The following is a 22,884-nucleotide window of genomic DNA, read 5'->3' on the forward strand; positions in this document are numbered from 1 at the left end:
TAAAGTCCACAATAATATACTGATGGAACCAGTAGTAAAATTTTATAAAACTGTGTAAAAGCTTTCGATCCCTACCCTGGGTTCATCTTCAGTCGAATGAACAATTTAACATAAAATATATGAAGGTAAACAAGACAAAAATGTCAAGAATGGCTGCCCTCGGTAGTCAGATCTCCAACGGACACGGTGATGAAGAAAGTATATTATTGTGGACCTTAAAGACATTATTTCTGCCCTCGTAATTGAGATTGCTACCCAATAATAATAATAATAATAATAATAATAATAATAATAATAATAATAATAATAATAATAATAATAATAATAATAATACAAGGAGACACCAGAGTAGATGAGAAAGAAAGGGAAAAAATTGATAAGGATATGGGATATGCAAGTGGAAATTGCACCCATAATCATAATGACATAGGCACGATCTGAAAGATCCCTGAAAAGGAACCTGGAAAAATTAGATGCTGACATAGCTCCAGTACTCATGCAGAAGAGTGTGCTCCTAAAATGGCACAAGCTGCTCATTAACAGTGAGATGGGGCCTGGGAGAGTAATTCTGTCGGTAATTAGCCACCACAAGATCAAAAACTTTGCTAATGGGGCAAGGCGATCTGTCCTCGCTCGCTCAGCTCTGGTGGCTGAATTGTCGAAACGAATCACTCTCGTCAGCAGGGCAAAGTGACACTCGCTCATTGTAAATGGTACAAAGGACTGCCCTCTGCAAGATCCCACGTCACTCGTTGTGGTGTGATTGTCTGACCTTGCAGCCGACATTATCGGGATCCCAATGAACGCCTTCAGTTCTCTCAGGTCCATGTCCTTGAGGGCAACATTGACCTTATGGGAGAGGGAGGCATTGGTATCTCTCTGCCACCTGGTCCCATTACGAGCCTTAACAATTTCAGCTCCTTTGCGCTGGCTAGGGGCTCCCGGGGTGGCTGGAGGTAACCCCACCTCCTCTTCCTACTCCTAAAACTCTTCCTTGGCTTCATACTGAACCTCCAGGTTGTCCTCAACATCACTTTCTAATTCATTGAGAAGTGTGTTGATAGCATCTTCACCCAGAGGTCTCTGTGTCTCCAAAGCCATAACTGAAAAAAAAGCAAAACATTTGAAAATGAGCACTCAACCAGAATTGGCCCACATATTTCAATAATAAAACAAAAAACTATACTAATAAGTTATATAATAAACACTCTCCTACATCAATTTAGTTATTATAACTGTTTTTTTGCAAAAAAACACAAAATTTAGCACTAGAACAGAATCAGCCCTTATGGCAACAAGGGCATCTCAGCCAATGCCCCGGGCAAGCACGTGATAGACACACAATTCCCCCACATACTCCAATAATAAAACAAAACTATACTAATTAGTTATATAATAAACACTGTCCTGCATCAATTTAATTATTATAACTGTTTTTTGCAAAAAAACACAAAATTTAGCACTCAAATGGAATCGGTAAATATTGCAACAAGGGCATCTCAGCCAATGCCCCGGGCATTCACGCGATAAAACACACCATCCTCCCATATATTCCAATAATAAAACAAAACTATACTAATTAGTTATATAAGAAACACTGTCCTACATCAATTAAGTTATTATAACTGTTTTTTGCAAAAAAACACAAAATGTGGCACTCGAATGGAATTGGCCGATATGGCAACAAGGGCATCTCAGCCAATGCCCCAGGCATGCATGCAATACAGCACACCATCCTCCCACATATTCCAATAATAAAACAAAACTATACTTGCATGAACACTGTTCAATATGCAATGTTTACCTAATAACTTTGCTTTTTGCAAAAAAAATAGAAAGTGGCACTCAAAGGGAAAAGGACTATATGGCAATATATGGCATCTCAGCCACTTCTAAGGTCATGCACGTGATACGCACAATATCCTACAACATTTTCCAATATCACAAAACTATACTAATTTGCTATTGTGCACAATGTCCTAAATGAATTGGGTACGTAATAACTTTGCTTTTTGCAAAAAAACAGAAATTGGCACTCGAAGGGACTGGACCATATGGCCATATATGGCATGTCAGCCATGAACAAAGGCATTCATATTATAGATACATCATCCTCTGACATATTCCAACATTACAAAACACTATTAGCATGAATACTGTTCAATATGCAAGGTTTTACCTAAAAACTTTGCTTTTTGCAAAAAAACCAGAAATTGGCACTCATAGGAAAATTGACCATATAGCGATATATGGCATCTCAGCCATTCCGAAGGTTAGGCATGGCGTAGATACATCAACCAGCCAGACTTTCCAACACAACAAAGACACATGACTATGCACACTGTTCATTGAGAAATTGTTATGTAATAACTTTGATTTTCAATCACCTACCTCTCAAAGGTGTGTGTGGGTCAACCTTGACCCGAGTGATTATCAGAAAAGGGGGAGGCACTTGAGGCAGACGTAGGCAGGTCTGTACACAGTCACAGCTAGTAGACGAGTGAAAGTCTCCAGGTCAATCACACCCAGATTTGACATGGGCGATAATTTATGGGAAAAAAAGCATGTTTTTTGAAATACGCCTCGGGTCATGCTCGACCCATCGCACCTATTCAGGGTTGAAGACTGGTTTCATTACATGATTCAACAAATTTCTTTTCCTCCTCTAAGAGAAAGCATATCTCGCCATTCTCGTTCTTGATTTTATCATGAATGATCTAGTTTATTACAAATGTAGACTCTGGTCCACCTCAAAATTTGATTAACTAACGGAATGTTCTTGAAGATATGCCTCATTGCACCACAAAATTTCATTGAAACTTAGAATATCTTACGGACAAGAAGGCATGCAAGCATAGAAGAGTTCTGGCTTGTCTCTAATAAATACACAAATTATTTAAATAATAATGATAATATCCTTTATATTATCAGATCAGGTCCATATACATGGAATATACAAAATGCAGACAGTATCATACGCAATTAGATACACGAGACATGATAAAAAAATGAATGAACGGCACTACCCACACAATAGCTGAGGTAGTATAGATTGTAATCATAATACTGGTAATAACAGTAATAATATTGGAGAGAAAAAAATGCATTAAGAGTTATAATAGTTGGTGCACAGATTATATAACTTAAATTTCAGATAGAGACCTTAGGTGTTTACAGTAGTCAGGTCCAGAGGGCTAAATACAAAAATTGAATGTAGAAAAACTTTAACTTGATAGTATTCACAGTAATAATGAAAAAGTAAAATATCAGCAATTAATATAATAATAATGACAGATTCTGCAGATGACACCTTGCCAATACAGAGATTAAGTCCTTTAGGGAACAAAGGCCTCATTTTCCCTTCTTTCCCACAATTTAGATCTTGCTCCACTCCTTAGGATGCTTTGTATGAGCAAATTGCTGCTGTTTCTCACTTGGGTTAACAGACTGGTCATTGTTCGCCTTACAATGATTTTTAAATTGTCCAATCGGTTTTCTATGAACATCTGTGTGGCAGATTAGTAGTGAGGAGTCTTTGTGAGGCGTCTCAAAATGTCATTGTGCACAACAGTGATATGTCTCATGGTCTCTCGGGTATAGTTCGTCCAGTGGGAACACCCATAAATACTGTTAGTCAGGGAGCTTAGGGACTTGATTGTGCAGATTCATCTAAAAGCATCAAATTTGGCTCTGAGGTAGGTTATACTATACTATTTCGAATTCTAGAGAGTGCCAAGAAAATTGCCCACATTAACCCTCTTTTCGGGGAAAAAACTTCCTCGCGGAGGGTATTTTTACTATATTTTTCATTTTCTCTCCAAAAATGTACATAGAATATAAAAAAATTGAGTTATTCTTGTTAATATAATAGTTTCTGCGTAAATCACCCCACAAATAGAGGCACATTTTGCTGTAAATGGAATAAATCGATTTCACGATTACTTTTCCTCCAGTAACTCAAGAATGATGCATTACTATATGAATTCCATAGAGATGAAATTGCAGGGCAAATATTTCTCTTTCATTAGGTATGTATTATTTTGTTCTACATATTAACGTTTCTGTATAAGCATGCCGAGAAAAGAAATTCGTTAATAGCTATTTTAAAAAATCATTGCATGATTAAACTTTTTTCTTTTCTTGTTTGCTTTCAGGTGTTTTGGCATGGAGACTTGTGGATGGCAATAGCTGTTATGGAATGGCTAGATGCATGCTCATAGTTAGTGAAGTACAGCACGCTGGACTGAACATGATGCTAAATAACTGACTACTATATGGCAGCATATAGATACTCCATTGGTGGATGTTTGTGATAGTAAACAAGAACATGGTGATAAACAGCAGACTAATGCATGATGATAACTAGTTGATTAAAGTATGTGGTAGATAGTGGATTGCTGCATGAACGCTTGGGTACAGTGTACTGATAGTTAACAGTGGGCATCTGGTGGATGTACATTGTAGATTCACTGTAAATACATATGTCAGTTGAAAATATAAGATGATGGATGATAATTATCAACTAGGACCTCTGTTGCATTTGTCAGTTGGATGAAAATGAATGGTTGATGAAACCAAGAAAAGAAGGACTTATAACACTTGGGAAAGATTTGAATCTATTTCACATGGTATGTCAGTGTCATTTGATCAACTTAATGATGGTTCAGGTATTACAGCAACTCTTATTTCCAGTAATGCTAAGTACCACAAATTATGTAGGAGTTACTGTAGCAGCTCTCGTGTTAAGAGGTTTCACCAAAATCGAGAAACAGGTCTGCAGCCCTTTTGGGCCTACTAATGATGCTGGGTTCCTGCATGGGATGTGTTACTGGTTTTATGGGGGTAGGGCTTGTGGAGGTGTCATGCTGGGACACAGATGCACTAGGAGGTAGAGTGATGACTCTCAAGTGTTGTCTGTTCCTTTTTGAGAGTCTGCTGCTCCTGTTGAGCTTGACTATGTACTGACGATGTGGCTTAGCTTTCCGATACTATGCCCGTTCTGTCCCACCGCTTAGTAGCTTGGTTTTGTATGTGTACATGGGTACCTAGTTTGATGGGGGCAGTCTCCTGATGGTATCAAGGGTGTGCATAGCCTCCTGCAATTTTGCCACCTGTAGTCCCCTTTGACGTATCGTCCGTTTCCAATACCTGTCTACAAACTGGTGTCTTTTAGCTGTCGGTACTCCGTTATGTAGCTGGCAACCCGTTGCAAGCTGAGATGGTAACTTGTTGATTGCCCTGAGAGGAATGTTGAGATATTGGAGTATCGCCAGGGCCATCTTTTCTGACTCAAGGGCTCCACGTTTTGACGTGTTTTCTCAGAGTAGCCTCTTTGCTGATTTGACAGCTGCTTCTGCCCTACCATTGGACTGGGCTGACGACAGATGGACCTTGACTTCCCATCTCCTGAATAAGGCCTCCATCTCCTCGCTGGCTAAGTTCGTACCTCTGTCAGTTGATATTTGTTCTGGGGCTCCCCAATGTGAAAAATAGGACTGAAGGTGATTGGTTATTTTGTTGGACGTGGCACCACCAGGGAAGTGAGCTACTTCTAACCAACCAGTTAATTTGTCTATGCATACCGTATATACATTGCCTTCTATTTGGAATATATCTGCGACAACTTGCTGGAAGGGGTCTTCTGCTTTGGGGGCGGGGGGGGTTGTGCATCATTTCTTCGGGAGGCAGTGAAGGGGCGTATTCATCACATGAGGTGCATTGGGCACAGTGATGCTGAAGGTCTCCTTCTGTCCCCAGCCAGTATACTGACTGCCTAGTCCTTCTAAGCATAGAGTCGAGGCCTTGGTGTCCTGCGTGAAGGTTAGCTGATACCTGATGACGTAAATCCACCGAATATGTCACCAATCCTGGTTAATGGCTAGCTGATCCCGAACACTGAAGAAGGGACAAAGGCAGGAGACTTCTTGTGACTTCTGTTGGGGCCAATCACCCACTGTGACCCTAGCTAGCAAGAGCTGATACACTGGGTCATTAGATGTGGTGCTCTTGACGCAGTCTTCATCCAACACGACAATGTCCGGTTCCGAGGCAGCCATGGTGCACATGCTACTGCCACCTAAGTGTCGTCCTCCAAATCTATGTCAGAAGCTTCATGGGGTGGTCTCATGGTTGGGTACCTTGAGAGAAAATCCAATGCAGTGTTACTTTTTCTGGGCAGGTATTTTATGTGAAACTTGAACTGGCGTGTCTTCTCCTTCAGGTTGAACTATCTTGGGTTGCTGACGCCCTTGAGGGCCCTATCACCCAGCAGTTTGACAAGTGAATGATGGTTCGTGATGATGGTGAGATCAGGGCACCCAGGTAGGAAGAACCTGGTCTTCTGCAAGCACCAGGTGACTGCAAGGGCATACCCTGCTTCAGAGGAGGTGAAATGTCGACTGCCACATAGGGCAAGATCCCAGCCGTCCTTGCAACAAAAGGGGCTGTCCACTGACTGACAAGCACAATACTGCTGGAGGAGGCCAAACCAATGCCTTCCTTACTCCAATCTGTCATGATTATCATAGGTCGCATCTTGTCATAATATGCTAGGCTGTCGCTAATTGACAGATGGCCTGCTCATGCTGGAGTTTGCTACATTGATGACTATCCCAATGCATGTTTTTCCCCGTGAGTTTACTGAGGAGGTCCCTAAAGGGCTCCATGATGGACGCCGTTGCAAGGAAGGGGGCTAACTGATTCACGAATCCGAACCCTGGCCTAATATCAGTTATGGAGGGCTTCTCTGGCATGTGGAAGTTACGAATGGCATCTAGATGTTCTTCTGCGGGCTTGTATGCCTCCCATCCCAAGTGGTACCCGATGAAGGTAACCTCTCTCTTGCAAAATTCTAACTTCTCTTGCTTGAATCTAATCCCTGTAGAGGCACACATTGACAGGAATTCTTATACATGTCAAAACGCCTCTTTGATGCTGTGATCGTATAGCAAGGTGTTGTTGATGCTGTGATCGTATAGCAAGGCGTTGTTGAAGCTGTGATCGTATAGCAAGGTGTTGTCGATGCATTTATGCTTTTTGGTGAAGTCTTGCAGGGCGTTGTTGAACCTTTTCTTGTAGGGGTCAGAAGCTGAACAATGACCCATGGGTGTTCTACGATAACAATACCACCCCCATGGGTTGATGAAGGTTGTGAGTGGGAGGCTATCCTTGTCTAATTCCCCTTGGTGGAAACCCCAATGAGGTTTCTGCTGTAGTCTTATGTGTGTATGGGGATACTCAAAATCATGTCAAAGAGTGCTGGTGTGTGATGAGTCTCACGAAGACTGGGCATTGAGGCACTGGAAGTCTACTGTGCAGTGAGGTTGGCCCGTCTTCTTGGCTACCACGACCATCCTTACACACCACTCCATTGTATCCCCTGCCGGGACTGGTTCTATCACGCCCTTCCGAACGTCTTCATGAAGCTGGGCCTTGACCTCCTCTCCCCAGTGCTTAGGGCTTCCCGCTGGCATGTGACAGGCATAAGGTGCGGCATCAGGCAATAAATGTATGTTGTGTTGCTTGCCTGTCATCAAAGATGTACCGCATATTTCGGCGTATAAGTCGACCGGAAGATAAGTCAACCCCCCAATTCTGAGTAAATTTTTATGATTTTAACTAATATCGGGTATATTAGTCGACCTATAAAATGTGAGGCCAACCGTACGCTCAAAATAAGCAGCAGGGTAAAACGTATCATATAAAATAACCTGAATGTTATTACGGTACATATGTGAGGCCAACCATACGCTTGATATAAGCAGCAGGGTAAAATGTATCATATAAAATAGCCTGAGTGTTATTACGGTACATATGTTGCTCTACTTACCATAAGAAATACAGGTAATATACTCGGTATATTAACAAATCTGTGTAATATATAAAAGATGAATGAGGGCAAATATGATTAGAAATGACGAAACGAAAGATACGTTACTCGAGTGTAATGTAAACAAACAAAAGCACTAACTAACGCTGCATAACAGCCTAGTATATATGTATGTACAAACTGCCACTCAAGTTAATGTTTTGATTGGCTTGTTAAAACGATGTTTACACTTGCTGTGCGATTGGGGTTTCTTCAAGTTACTTTGATTTTTTTCATTTTATTTAAGGTAATGGATGTTCTAATGTATTATTATTGTCGTATTACACTGTGAAATGTTTTTAATAATGGTATTTACATACATAGTTAGCTCAATGAGGCTGTCATTGTTATTAGCCAATTGTAAAGCCTGGATTCCTGTACCGATATGCCAAAATAATAAAGATTCACTTTTTGTTACCGTTAGATAAGTCGACCCCCTAATTTTGGCATGATTTTTTGGGGCTAAAGGGTCGACTTATACGCCGAAATATACGGTATGTGGAGTTGCTTGTCCATCATCACAGGTAAAGATTCCCTGGTTGTGTTGAAGGTCGTGGATGAGAAGTGGCGTAACAACCATTCTTCCAGTTTTGGTATATTCTCCTCCACGGGTGGTATAGGTATGGAGGCTGGCTTTGTTGTCTGAGGGGAGTCAGACTGCGAGACTCCCTCACTAATAACGTCAGCTGATGCAGTGAGAGAGGAAGGGTGAAGGAAACCAAGAGGTACTATTCCCAGCTCCTTACAGGCATTCAGCAATAGATAAAAATTCTTGGCCATTGGCACGAAGTAAACCTCCTGCTTCGTGCATCACCCACCTATTTCAGTGGTGCATGCCATTGATTGAAGGCACCTCACTCGAAGATTAGCTATGTCCCTCATACCTATTCGAGGTTGCAACTCCATGAGTTATATATGCAGGCTTGAGAGAATTGTGGGTCCATCAACGCGGATCTGTGCTCCTGTGTCTGCTATGGTGAGTGTGGACACTGACCTCCTGCTCCCATGGGAAACACAAGCCTTGATTGTAGGGTGGGGTGAGAGGTATGTCTGCGACAATCACCAAACTCGAGGCAAGTGGCGCCTTCTTCATGCTCCTACAGCATGCACCCATGGCACGTCATACCTTTTGCTGGGCACGATGCTCGACCAAGCGAATGATGTCCCCTGCAGTTCCCACAATGCTTTGCATTTGAGTTACCATGCAACACAGCAATGTCTGGCTCTACATCATCACTCGAGGCACCCACTGACTCCCTTGCACTGACAGTGACACATGGGATGCTTTCAACGTTTTGGTGTGCAGCTTTAAAAGTACAGCACAATACCTGAAGGGCATCTACACTTAAAATGTATGGCATGCCTAAAATACATGCCTTATTAACCCAGGATCACTGAGACCCACCATCATTTTCCATAATAGCATATAGTCAGCTAAGCACTCCTCTCATTTAGGACGCTGAAAATCACAGTCGGTGGCCTTTTGAGCACACCTTGAGAAATAATCACTTGCTGACTCCTCGCACCCTTGTGTAAGGGCAAAAAATTCTGACCACTGCTCTGCCTGATTCAACGATTGTAACACAATGTTTCTGACGGCATCCAGAGCCACGTCTGGAGTAAGGGTATTCCATTTGGCATGTTACAGCACCGGAACACAGTTGAGTCTAATGTGCAGGACAACAACCTGTGGCAAAAACTTGTTGAGGTTGATCCAACATGTCATCGAACATTTCCAGGACCTAAATGCTGCTGAGGACATCACAACATCACATTTTTCAGGGGCAGCAGAGACAGGGACTTTACCAGAATGTGATCCAGAACCGGAAAGGGCATCCTGAAGGGAATGGATGGCATGTTACTGGTCTGCAATTAACGTCTGCGCTTGCATCATGGCCCATGACAAGGCCCTTGGCATTGCAGGAGAGGCACGCCTCGGCGTGGCCTGGGGTGGTCGATGTATCAGGGGATGACTTGGTTCAAAAACTCACTGCACCATGTTGGGTTTGCAATGAGACGACGTCTTGGTGACAAAAGTTTATGGTAAGAGACCAGAGATCTGACCGACTCGCAAACGTGTTGCAGGTTAATAGTTAGCAGTGCATTACAGAAACATATCGTACAGAAACAAATTTTCATATTTTCAAATAAGGTTGATGTCTGAATCCTGTTCTGTAGATATTTCAGAGGCAAACTGATGTCTGTGGATCCTACAATCAAGTCATGTTGATCAAAAGTACAGACCCACTTTTCTGTAGGGGAAATGTGGCTGTAGGAGTGATGGTCTTCTGGTGATTCTTCCATATAAACCACAACTAAGTTTATTGTGTATCTTAGTTTTTGACGTTGTGCAGTTGAACTGTCCTCTAATCGGGTACCTGATCCATAAGTTTTATCCCTGTAAACCTTTTTATTTGTCTTTTCAGGAAGTGAATATCTTAATTTTGTTTTTTTTCAGTTGAGTATCTCTTTTCTCTTATAAACATATGAAGTTAAGATCATTTGGCAGGTCAAATAGATGTAATAGAGGTAGAGGTAATAAAAAGCCTACAGGTAACTGTAAGAAACCTAACAACATGGCTACAGGTGCAGACCCAGATTAAAAAAAAACATATTCATGGTGTCGTGAATACTAGATCAGCCATAGTGCCATTTCAGAGCTTGGTCAACGGTTAGTTGACTCAAGAGGTTGAAGGTTGGATCACATCCACTGAATCCCACTTAAAATCTAAGAAAATAGTGGATCCCGATAATCAATTGCAAGAGGTTAAGTCATTTATTGACTATGCAAAAGGTGATGCAAGCCAAAAGTTATGAACAATTTCGCTCTAAGCATGTAAATCGTGGGACGATTTTAAAGGTACATCAAGGGAAGTGTGCGGCACTGAGTCTAAACTGGATGAAGTCCTAGCTTTGAGGAGTATCTATCTATAAATTAGCAGACAAAAAGGACTTATCACTAATTGCCCTTACCACCAGATGAATTTAATGAGGGGCATTCTAAACTTCTAACTTCTTCTTGGATTAGTTGTAACACTATGAAAACCACAGATGTGTGTCATGTAATGCACCTTGCATTAATGACTGGTATGCTGCCACATACATTGGTAAGTTGTTTTGAAGCTATACTTGACAAAACCTCTAGTGAAAAGACTGTTACCAGTCAGATTAAGAGACATGTGTCTAAGTGTCCAGATTTGGATCCAAAAGTCATAATTAGTATTAAAAGTAATCAAGTGAAAAAAAATATCATGTATCATAACAGGTAAATGTGGTTAACTCTACAAATCAGCAAATAAAATGTTTTAACTGTAACCATAATGGTCACTATAAAGGTGACTGTAGGAATAAATTCTGTAGCATTCACCAGACCACTAATCATAGTTATCAGAACTGTTTCCAGAGAAAAACAGTCAAAAAGGGAATAAAAGCAATCAGAATAATAAAAATACCAGTACTGGATCTGCAGGTGACAATAATAAGTAGTACCAGAAAAAAAAATCCCAGGACAGAAATATCAAAACCACCATCAAGGTAAAGCTAATGTTAATAAGGTTCAGGACCAAACTAGTTCGGCACCTTCACAGAATTTTCCTACTGTCAAAGAGAAAATCATGACGACCTAGATATCTCTAAGGGTAAGACTAATCATGTTGAGTTGCATGTAAGTAATAGGTTTAATACACTGACTGATCAATGTACTGTTCAAAAAGATATAAGAGAGTGTGATAATGATTTTGTAATAAATCAGGTAATCATTCAGCTTAGACATGACAAGAATACTCACACTCATTCTAGGAGCATACGAGATGAAAGACCGGCTATTAAGGTGGTCAGTAAACATCATAAAGCTTTTACCTTGTTCTAGGTACTTGCAGTCTTCGTAATTTGATGGATTTAAAATCTGATCACTTGCTGTTTCCAGATTTTCCTACAGAAAAGACTGATGTTCAGCTGGCAGGCATAGGAAATAGTATTTTAAATGTGATAGGCACTGGCAGAATTCAGTTTAGAATAGGCAAAATAACGTTAACTGATGATTTTATTGTAGTCAGTGGGATTAACATGCCTCCGGTTATTATTTTGGGTTATTCATCTATGTCTAAGAATAATATAGCAAAGTGTGGTGTTTTTATCAAGGAGAAATTCATAAAACCATCCCACTCACTGAAATCCACGTCAGATTGTAAGGACGAACCAGAGAACAAAGTTACTTGCACAGAGGAGTTAATTAGTGTTTTGAATATAGCAGAAATTAATGAGGCGACCAAACATAATTCCTTTTCACAGTAATGGCTAGTTTAAAGCAGTTGAAGTAGAACCTAATGAAGCTACGTATATCCTTGTTACTGCTAAAAAAAAAAAAAAAAGTCTTACCTGGGTCTGAGATCATGGTATTAAATAAACCAATTAAAGTTCACTGTTTGTCTGCGACAGAAGCAATTTACACAGTTGTTAGTAACAATCAAGCAGTAATAGAAGTTTTGATAATTTAAATATAGAGTTAATCATAAATGAAAATGCATCCTTGATAGATGTTGAGGTATATCACCACAGGATTTTATCAGTAGCAGAAGTAGAAGTTGGTCACTTAAACTCAATAAAAGACAAGTTGGTACAGGATATGAAAGACATGAATGTTCGACAAGAGTTTGAGAAACTATTAAGGAAATACAGCGGCGTATTCACTACTATGACTGACTGTTTAGGTAAAACTAATGTAATAGAACATCAGATAAGATTAAGAGCTCCAAATAAGATAATATATGTTCCTTTCGACAGACATCCCATGAAGTTCCAAAATGAAATAGCAGAGGAGGTAGACAAAGGTGCAATAAAGAAATCTGTCAGTCCATACAACCTTCCGCTTATAATTGTCCCCAAGAAGATCGTCATTGGAAGATTTGTGTGGATTTCAGGAAATTAAACAAAAAAACAGATCCAGACAGATTCCCTTTGCTTTGTACTGATGATATCTTGTCTGTCAATATTCTCATTTTACTTCATAGGATCTGTTGGGAGGTTTCCATCCAATCCTTTTGGAGGAAAATAGTGCACTATCGATACACAGCATTTAGCACCTCCAGAGGTCATTTTGAACTTCACGAGAATGATTAACTTAGTTTTTGGAGACATGTTGGATGACATTCTTCATGCATATATGGATGATTTAGTTACCTTTTCACATAGACTTGAGCGACATCCCAGGAAATTAGAACTAGTTTTCCAAAGGCTAACATAGTATAACTTAAAAGTAAAGCTATCAAAATGTGATTTTTACAAGGAGAAACTTGTTAAATTGGGTTTTGTGGTATCAAAGGATGGTTTAAAAGTAGTACATGAAAAGGTTTCAGGTACAAACAAATTCCCAGAATCCACCTCAGTGAAAGGTGTTCAACAGTTTCTAAGTATGGCTGGATGTTATAGGCGATTTGTATATTACTATTCAGTCATCGCAGGACCTTTGACTGATCTGACCAAAAGAGGAACTGATTTTAAATGGGATGTCCAATAGCAATCAGCTTTTAACAATCCGAAAGAGAACTTACTTTCCTTAGCAAATAACCATCCATTTCACATTGCTACAGATGGTGTCCTATTAGAGTTGGCAAATGATAAACTACACCTCATGGCATTTGATTCAAGAAAGATGAAACCAGCAGAGGGTAAATATGCTGTTGTGGAGGTTGTTAATGTATTGACTGATGACTTCTTTAAGGGTTTTAATCTCAGTCCCAAAAGGACAAGATGATATATGATAACACAAGATTTTGGTGCTAAATAAGATATGTTACTGGCAAAACTAACATAATTGTTGTTGCATTATCCAGGGACTCAGTGCCACCTCAAACACATAATCTTTGTACATTTGATAATATATATTATATATATATATATATATAATATATTATATATATATATATAATTATTATATATTTTATATATATAGATATAATATATATTTATATATATATCTATATATATTATTATATATATTTATATATTATTATATATATATTTATATATATATTTATATATAATATTGACATTATAGTCTGTTAATGTTTTTAGTGAGAATCAGATGACTTCAGAATCATCTGATGATTCTACTGATGACTTAGAGTGGAGTCATGATGTTCTACTAAGAGAACAGATGCAAGATGAAAAACTTAGCAAAATAATAGAAACTTTAAAAGGAGATGAGAATAGTGAGGCATATAAAACGTGTAACAGAATTATCCAATAATAGACGATATCTTATGTTGGACCGTTCTTAGGAAAACTAGAAGTAGCTTCCATATTAACACAAATCAGGGAGTTATTCCTAAAATCCAAATATCCGTCGTGGTAAAATTGCTACATACATACACACACACACAAAAGGAATGCTCATCCTGGTTTCTCTACTAAGCTTGCAAAAGCACGTAACATGTTTTACTGGACTTCAATGTCTAAGGATATCCACAATTATATTAAATCTTGCGAGGTTTGTCGTAAGAATAAAGGTTATGTTAAGAAGCCATTGGCTTTAGGTACTTATCTTGTACCACAGAAACCACTGGAGAAGGTGACTATAGATTTGTTGACAGGATTTTAAGAAACCAATTGATGTAACAAATATTCATTTGTTGCCATAGACGCCTTAACTATGTTTGTAGAAATCTTTCCAGAAAAAACAAGTGTGTTAGGGTCTTTTATGATGGTTATATCTGCCGACACGGTATACCTAACATTTTGATATCAGACTATGTGATCATTGTTGGATATAAAAAATTATTAATTTAGTCTGTTATCCAGAATCTAATGGGTTGGTAGAAAGGGTGAACGGGAATAAAGGACTTGATGCAGATTGTTTACAATGGTTGAGATAGAATGGGTTAGAAACCGTTAATATGTAGAACGACACAGACTTGAGTTTTATCATAACTTAATCTCTTAGGGTCGAACAGGGTTAAACCTTAATCTCTATCCCTTTTAATCCTTCCTATCCATGGGAGTCTTATGTTTTGCAACCTTTTCCTACTAGGTTCCGGGCTTCCACCAGTACAAATATATTCAGCTATAGGGCATTAGTTTCATTGTCTAGGTCTCAAGACATATATGCAGCCATATATGACGATGACAAAACACTTAACTGCATAAATTCTCTGAATTCTAAGATTTGCTCAGTAGGCTCATTTGCTTTCCAAGACATTGGCAATCAGTCATGTCAGCTACAATTAGTTTTAAATAGGACTTTCTCGCTGGATGAAGATCGTTGCCTCGTTGGTCACCATTGCTATGACGTACACAGGCGAACAACTGGATCAACAATGCTCTACGAGCAAGGCGGGTTCCTGATGACATGTCCGAGGGGCGATGTACCAGGAGGAGCTGATATCAGTCTGCTAGTCTAGTGCCTATATCGAGGAACTACAAGAACTACAGATTGACAACACTGATGAGTGGTCTTCGATTCTTCATTGATGAGTGGTCTTCGCTTCTTCATGAATTCTACGTGGGATATTGACAAGCTAATCTTGCAGTGGAGTACAAAACGTATCAGATATTGGGGGACCAGTCCTTCAATTCCACGAATCTGGCGATCACATGGAAACTTTGGTGCTAGCTTTGGGGACAATTGCTTTGATTACATCTTTCACTGGAGCTGTTATAGTGTTTGTGCTGCATATTCAAAAGAGTCGGCATAGTGATATGAAGCTGGACTAAAATGTTGGACTGTCTCATTTGACTGGCCAAAGGAGTGGTGCATTTAGTCAACCGGTCTCATGGTTTAGCTAAACTCGTGATGCCCACACAGGGTTAGCATTCTCTTTGAGCAGTGATGAAAAATAGGGCTATGACTGAAGAGAGATGTATCTGAACACAGTACTGAAGGTTATAAACTGCCCTTTAGAGGACTGATGACGTGAACTGCATAAAATCTTAAAAGTTTCAAAAGAAATAAAATGAACTGCATATGAATTTATTTAATAATGAGTACTGTATATGTATTCTGTAGATTAAGTGAAGAGATCAGGAATGAACAGCTATGGGAGTTGTTGTATGCCGATGATCTGGGGATTACTGTTGAAAATGATGACGGCCTACAGAGAAGGGTTGAAGAGTGGTGGGAGTCTTTAGAGAGGGGTGGCTTAAAGGTGAATGTGAATAAAACAGAGGCTTTGCTGAGCAGTAGGGAAGATAGAGACAGAATGCTAATACAAGAAAGAAGAGGCCCGATTATAAAACAGGCAGAAAAGTTTAGATACTTAGGATCTACTTTAAGCCAATAGGGAGGATGTGAGGCTGAAGTTGACAGTAGGATAAAAGCTGTGCAGGGGATGTAGAGAGAGGTAGCTGGAGTGGTATGTGATAAGAAAAAGCCAATCAAGCTAAAAGTCAAGATATATAACACAGGGATAAGACCAGTGTTAATATATGGAGCAGAAACATGGGCTCTAAGAAGAAAAGAAGTAAAGCTAGGGAACAGAGATGAGAATGCTGAGGTGGATTATGGGAATATCGCTGCTTGAGAGATTGGAAAATGATGAAACAAGAAGGGCAGGCTTAGTAAAGATTTCAGAGGTGATAAGAGAGTCACGATTGAGATGGTATGTGGATGTGTTGAGGACGGATGATGAGGAGAGAATGAAGAGGACTTGGGAGGAACCTGTTAGAGGAAGAAGATCGAGAGGAAGACAAAGAATTAGATGGAAAGATAAAGCGAAGGAAGATATGGAGAGAAGAGGTTTGGTGGAGGATGATGCCTTTGATAGAAGGCAGTGGAGAAAGCACATCAGGCAACCGACTCCTTAATGTAGGGATAACAGTGGGAGAGAAGACGAAGACTGTTTATGTATTCTACGTGTATCATGGGGGAATTTTATATATATTATTTACTGAATGGTATTCCACTTATGTTTCACGTGCTATATGTACTGAGTATTTATCACTTAAACCATTCCTAGTGATTTTGGGTTATATGTTCATCACAAATTGCAACAGTTGTTTGCAGGATATATAATCAGATCAAATACCTTATTTACATACAAAGGATTTTATCTTATATATTTTTATCAGCATTAATCAAATTACATTTACACATTTAATAGTGAACGAATAATTTGCACTCATATTTTAACATAATCATGGAAATGCTATTAATGAGTATTTATCATGTTTCTTTACATATTTTATAAAATTTTAATATGACCTTATTTACAATCATTGATATAAATGATGACTCAAATTGTTTGGATATTTTAAAGGTCGAATCACACATTGGAGATTCAAGACCACGACTGGCATGATGGCTTAATTTTGGGATACAAAAATAAATAAATAAATAAATAAAATAAAAAGATAAATCAGCTGATTACAACACCAGTACGATACGCAATGTACAATTAGAACAGCATTACATACGTCGAGTTGAGATTGCCGACGTACGTAGTCATACACGTATGTTGCCGGTGATCTACACCAAACCCACTTTTAACGGTTTTTTTGCAGACGGCGACTGCCGTGAAGGCAATTACGACATACCTAAGTCCCATTCCGACGTGTGCAACGGCATGGGGACGAATGCAACTGTGTCGTAAACATGGTGGGTTTTATGTACAAGGCGGGTGGTAAGAATTCAGCACTCATTCCCGTTCCAGGCGCAGATAGAGGCATAGGATGGAGACCAGGTATTTCTGAAGGTAATAGTTGACCATTTACATCATCCTGAATTAGCACTGGTCATGTTGGATCATTAATATGCCCTGTTGCAGTTAAGAGTAATGAAGTGCCTGGAGGATCAACAAAAGTGCAAGAAGCCAAAAAGGCGTAAAAGGAGAAAGGGTACTACAACAACTTGATGAAAGAATTGGCAACTGAAACTCCAGAACTGTACCAGAACTTTACCAGGATTAAAGAGGAGCTTTTCAATGCAGAACTTTGCCAGGATTAAAGAGGAGCTTTTCAATGCAGAACTTTGCCAGGATTAAAGAGGAGCTTTTCAATGCAGAACTTTGCCAGGATTAAAGAGGAGCTTTTCAATGATATTGTTGAATGGGTCTCGCCCTACATCAAGAAAAAACTCGCATTCTGGAGAAGACCCATTGAGCCAGGCCTGTTGTTGCAATTACCCTGCGTTTCTTGCAATTGGAGAATCCTACAAGAGCCTGGCCTTCCAATTCCGAGTAGCTCCTAACACAATCTGCAGTATTTTGCCTGAAACTTGTAGGGCCATAGTGACTGCGTATGGAGGTAAGGTGATGCAGTTACCCACGACTCCAGAGCAATGGAAGGAAGTAACCTGTGAGTTTGAAAAACGCTGGAATTTCTCGCACACCCTTGGAACAGTAGATGGGAAAGACTTCAGAATCAGAACCCACTGCAAGGAGGAACCATTACTTCAACTATAGAAAATTCTACTCTGTAATTCTACTTGAAGTTGTTGACGCTGAATACAAGTTCCTATACGTCAATGGAGGTACCATATGTTCCGAGTCTGATGGTGGTATCTTTGCCAAAATGCTTGATCGGAATGAAGCCAATCTGCCTGCCCTTGAAAGATTGCCAAATGAGACCGAAGATAAACCCCCAGTCCCCTATTTCTTCGTTGGAGATGACGCCTTCGCTCTGAAGAATTATGTGATGGAACCACACCCTGCGCAAAATCTGACAGCACATGAGCGCATCTATAATTACCGACAAAGCAGGGCAAGACGTACAGTGGAGAATGCCTTTGGCATACTAGCAAAGCAGGTAGATATTGTTCACAAATATTATAGTCTTTATTAGGTCTGCTTTTTTAAAAGCACATCAATATGAAACACCTTTTGTATACCCTTTCTATTCTACAGAAATAATAACTCTTTACATGAAATACTTCCCGTATACCATCTAATAATTAAATCAATATTTTTCATTTGTCTCCCACAGATTCAATGTTGCATAGTCCCATACATCTGCATGACCGTATCGAGTCCGTAGTGTTGGCCACTTGTTTGTTGCACAACTTAATATCAAGAAATCTTAATGCCACGAATGAAGCAGATAAAGAAGATTCGGTGACACCTGCGGCCCTACCTGGTAACTGGAGGTGTGACGAAACTTATTATCAAACCTGACTCCCTCAGGCCGTCAGAGAGGAAGCAAGGCTTGCAAGGCTCAACGAGATCACCTTCGTGAGTATTTTAACTCCCCTGCAGATTCTGTTCATTGGCAAGATACAATTATATAAAACAAGAAAGCAATAGGACATTCCTGTACATACTTTATAAAATTAAATTGAAATAACTTTGTAAATATCAAAATAAATTTTGAAATTCTATATTATCACCCAACACATTTTTTGTGAGTTGTATTCAGTGTCATATTTATCTATATATGACATTCTCAAAGTATATCAAGACTACTAAAAATCTAAAATACAATTTTTATTTAAATTAGAAAATACATTTTCATTTATTATACCTCAGAGCATTCTAATAAATTGTATTGATTGCAATTAAGTCACTGACTTATATATCTATATATATTTTTAAGAAAAAATTCAGTGAAAGTCCTGAATAAAAGTTAGTCAGAAATATTTATATTGCAACAATATATATTTCCTTTAAGGTTGTATATGAGAAGGTCTTAGGGTATATAAAAATACTGAAAATCTTGAATCCCAAATAAGCAAAATATAAAAATAAAGGCTGGGATGCTACGCACGTGTCACAATGTGACTACCGCACAAGTTGAGGGGTTGCCAAGTACATCGCGTATGTTAATGGGCACCATACGTTAAGATTGCTACTTATGTCTGTCGTAATCACATTACGTCAGTCGAGAGGGCATAGCGACACTTTCGCACGTTGGCATGACATGGTGACTTTTGACAATAAATTGTCGTGGTTTGACCGCGACAACTACAGTTAGTTGTCGCCATCACTTGGCGGATGTCGTCAAACTCAATGACTATGCGACGGCACATGGGGACTTGAGCGTAATAACGTCGTAATTCGGCTGTTACAAAATGCGCGGTCTTGAATCTCCGATGTGTGATTTGACATAAAGCCAGTCAAATCGATCATCAGCGTAAGCCTGTGTCCTTATGCAAGCCAAACTATTGATAGTCTTGCTTATACAAAACTTCCTGCTGCCAAATAGAATCTCTTTTATTATTGATTCCTATGTGTCCTAATCAGGAAGTAGGTACAACTGTCGTTTTATATATATAAAAAAGAAAGAAAAAAACGAACTACGAATGTTCTTTACTAAGAAACGTTCTCTTATTGCAATTTCACACATCACGCAACTATGACGTGTGAGAGTGGTTCATGTGTGTTGAAAGTTCCCGTGTTAAAATGTCTATATCGAATAAATTCCTAAGACATCAATAACTGACATTCGTGGTACTCAAAAGCTAATGTCGTTAGTCTATGGGAATTATCATGAGCCCGCCAAAATGTTAGTAGCATTCAATACTCCAGCTGTATTGCCTTGTGCTTTTTCAGCTCTTCATCTAATCCCCTAATTGGATGTCTCCCACTTCGCTGCTAAACTCCTCTAAACACGTAGATTTTCTGAATGTTGATAATTCAGGCTAGTCTCTGGTCTCCCGCTATCATAATAATAAGGTTCTTGAATAAATCTAATGCCCTACCGGTTTCACAGACAGTGCAAGCACGTATTTGGGCAATAACTGTAACGAACACTCGTAGTATCAGTACGAGATTTTGCTATAGTGAATTACACCCAGTGCCGTAATTTATAACAGTATCATGACTCACCAATTGTAAATAATAAAGACACTTGTCCTTGTACCAAGAGGCAAAAACTCGAAAAGCCAGAAATGGATATGAACACAACAGTATAAAAAAAGCTCCGCCTACTCTCCCCCTCCACCACCACCCCTCCTTCTTCCTTTTCTCACCTGCCCTCCCCCTCCGTTCTCTCTCTCTTTCTCTCTGAAAGTTGCTTCAGTTCAAACTTATTTTGTATGATTTTTTTTATCTATCTATCTAAGAGTTTACATTGTTTTATATATCTAATGATCCACTCGGTTGTTACTTGCCAGTTGACCGATTTATTTATGCATTGATCCGCTCATCTCTCTCTCTCTCACTGGTAGTGGTATATATATATATATATATATATATATATATATATATATATATATATATATATATATATATATACTAAAAAATTGGAGCTGCAGCTCTCGAAATCATACTTGTAGCAATAAACCTTCAATTATATCGAATGCCTTTCCCTGAACGCCTACAAGTTATATAGATTATATATATATATATATATAATATATATATATATATATATATATAATATATATATATATATATATATATATATATATACACACACTAAATAAACATTCATGACTCAAATATGTGTGAATCGGTAAAATCAAGACTAACTCTAATGAATGTCCGGTAGAAAGGCTCAATTTTTATTTGTGATACATAGTCACTATAACCAGTTGCCTATTCAAACCAGTATGAAGGCAATTGGCGGGTTTCTCTTTGCTAAAAAGTTGAACAGTTGCGTGACAAACGCATTTCTGCAATCATGCCGACAATTTATTCCGAGGTGGCCATCTCTTCTTCACCTTCGTAATACAAGTATATGGGTGATGCCCTGAGTCCAAAGGAGGATTGCGAAGAAGGTAACCAAACACGTGTATAACAGTCGCTTTTCCATCAATCATACTGTGTTTATCGTTCTACAAGTCCGCCACACATTCAGATATCTCTCACTCTAATAACCATTTACAGTACCATTACCATAGAGAGAGAGAGAGAGAGAGAGAGAGAGAGAGAGAGAGAGCGGGGGATGGGGCGTGAGTGGATCAATGCATAAATAAACCTGCCAACTGGCAGGTAACAACCGAGTGGATCATTAGATATATACAATAATGTAAACAATTAGATAAATAGATAGATAGATAAAATTATAGTATATAAGTTAAAACTGAAGCAACTTTCAGAGGGAGAGAGAGAGAGAGAACGGAAGGGCAGGGCAGGGCAGGGCAGGTGAGGGACGGAAGGAAGAGGGGAGTGGAGGTGGAGGTAGGCGGAGCTTTTTTTTATACTGTATTCGTATCCATTTCTGAATAATCGAGTTTTTGCCTCTCGGTGCAGAGACAATTGTCTTTATTCTTTACAATTAGTGATTCGTGATTTTCTTATAAATTTATGGCACTGGGTGTATATAATACACTATAGCAAAATCTCGTACTGATACGAGTGTCCGTTACAGAGTTATTGCGCAAAAACGTGCTTCTACTGTCTGTGAAAAAAATAGTAGGTCATACGAAGGCCCCGAGTATCAATAATGCCAGAGTAAAATTACTTTTTCTAGTGTTGGAGGTTCTGTGTCTCTGGAGTATGGTGACAATATGTCGATATCTGTATAGCTTTCTCTCACGTCATAAATGCAGCATAACGTCGTCGTCTTTTTCTAATCACGTAAAGAATACAAGAGAATAGCTCCAACACTCAAGTCTGGAGAGATACTCGATCGAAAACCATGGAGAATTCAAGTAACTAGCAGCCGGTCAACATTGGTTGGATCAAGTTTTGTCAATCTTGTATTTTCTGCCTGTCTAAGTCTTTAATTAAGCGTTGAGAATTAACACATCCGAAAACTGAACAGTACATCTCTTCAGAGAATTACATTGACCCTCTGTTGTTTACGTTTGTATATATATATATATATATATATATATATATATATATATATATATATATATTATTATATATATATATATTTAATCATCTTTGTTGTCATTCATTTGTTGTTTCCTTCGCGTTAATTTTGTGAAACTTTGCTTTGTTCGTGAAAGGCCTTTTGGCTTGTTCCACACAGACATCTTTCATTCGAATTATTATTATCATATTATTTAGGTCTTTCTCCTCTTGAGCGAGAACAGGATACCTATACTGTATATCAGGTCCACAATAATATTCAGTGGTGAATTACGTTGAGGTTATAAAAGAAAAAAAAAAAAAAAAAAAAAAAAAAAAAAAAAAAAAAAA

This window comes from Macrobrachium nipponense, chromosome 3 (genome assembly GCF_015104395.2).
Source record: "Macrobrachium nipponense isolate FS-2020 chromosome 3, ASM1510439v2, whole genome shotgun sequence".
Taxonomy (NCBI): Eukaryota; Metazoa; Arthropoda; class Malacostraca; order Decapoda; family Palaemonidae; genus Macrobrachium; species Macrobrachium nipponense.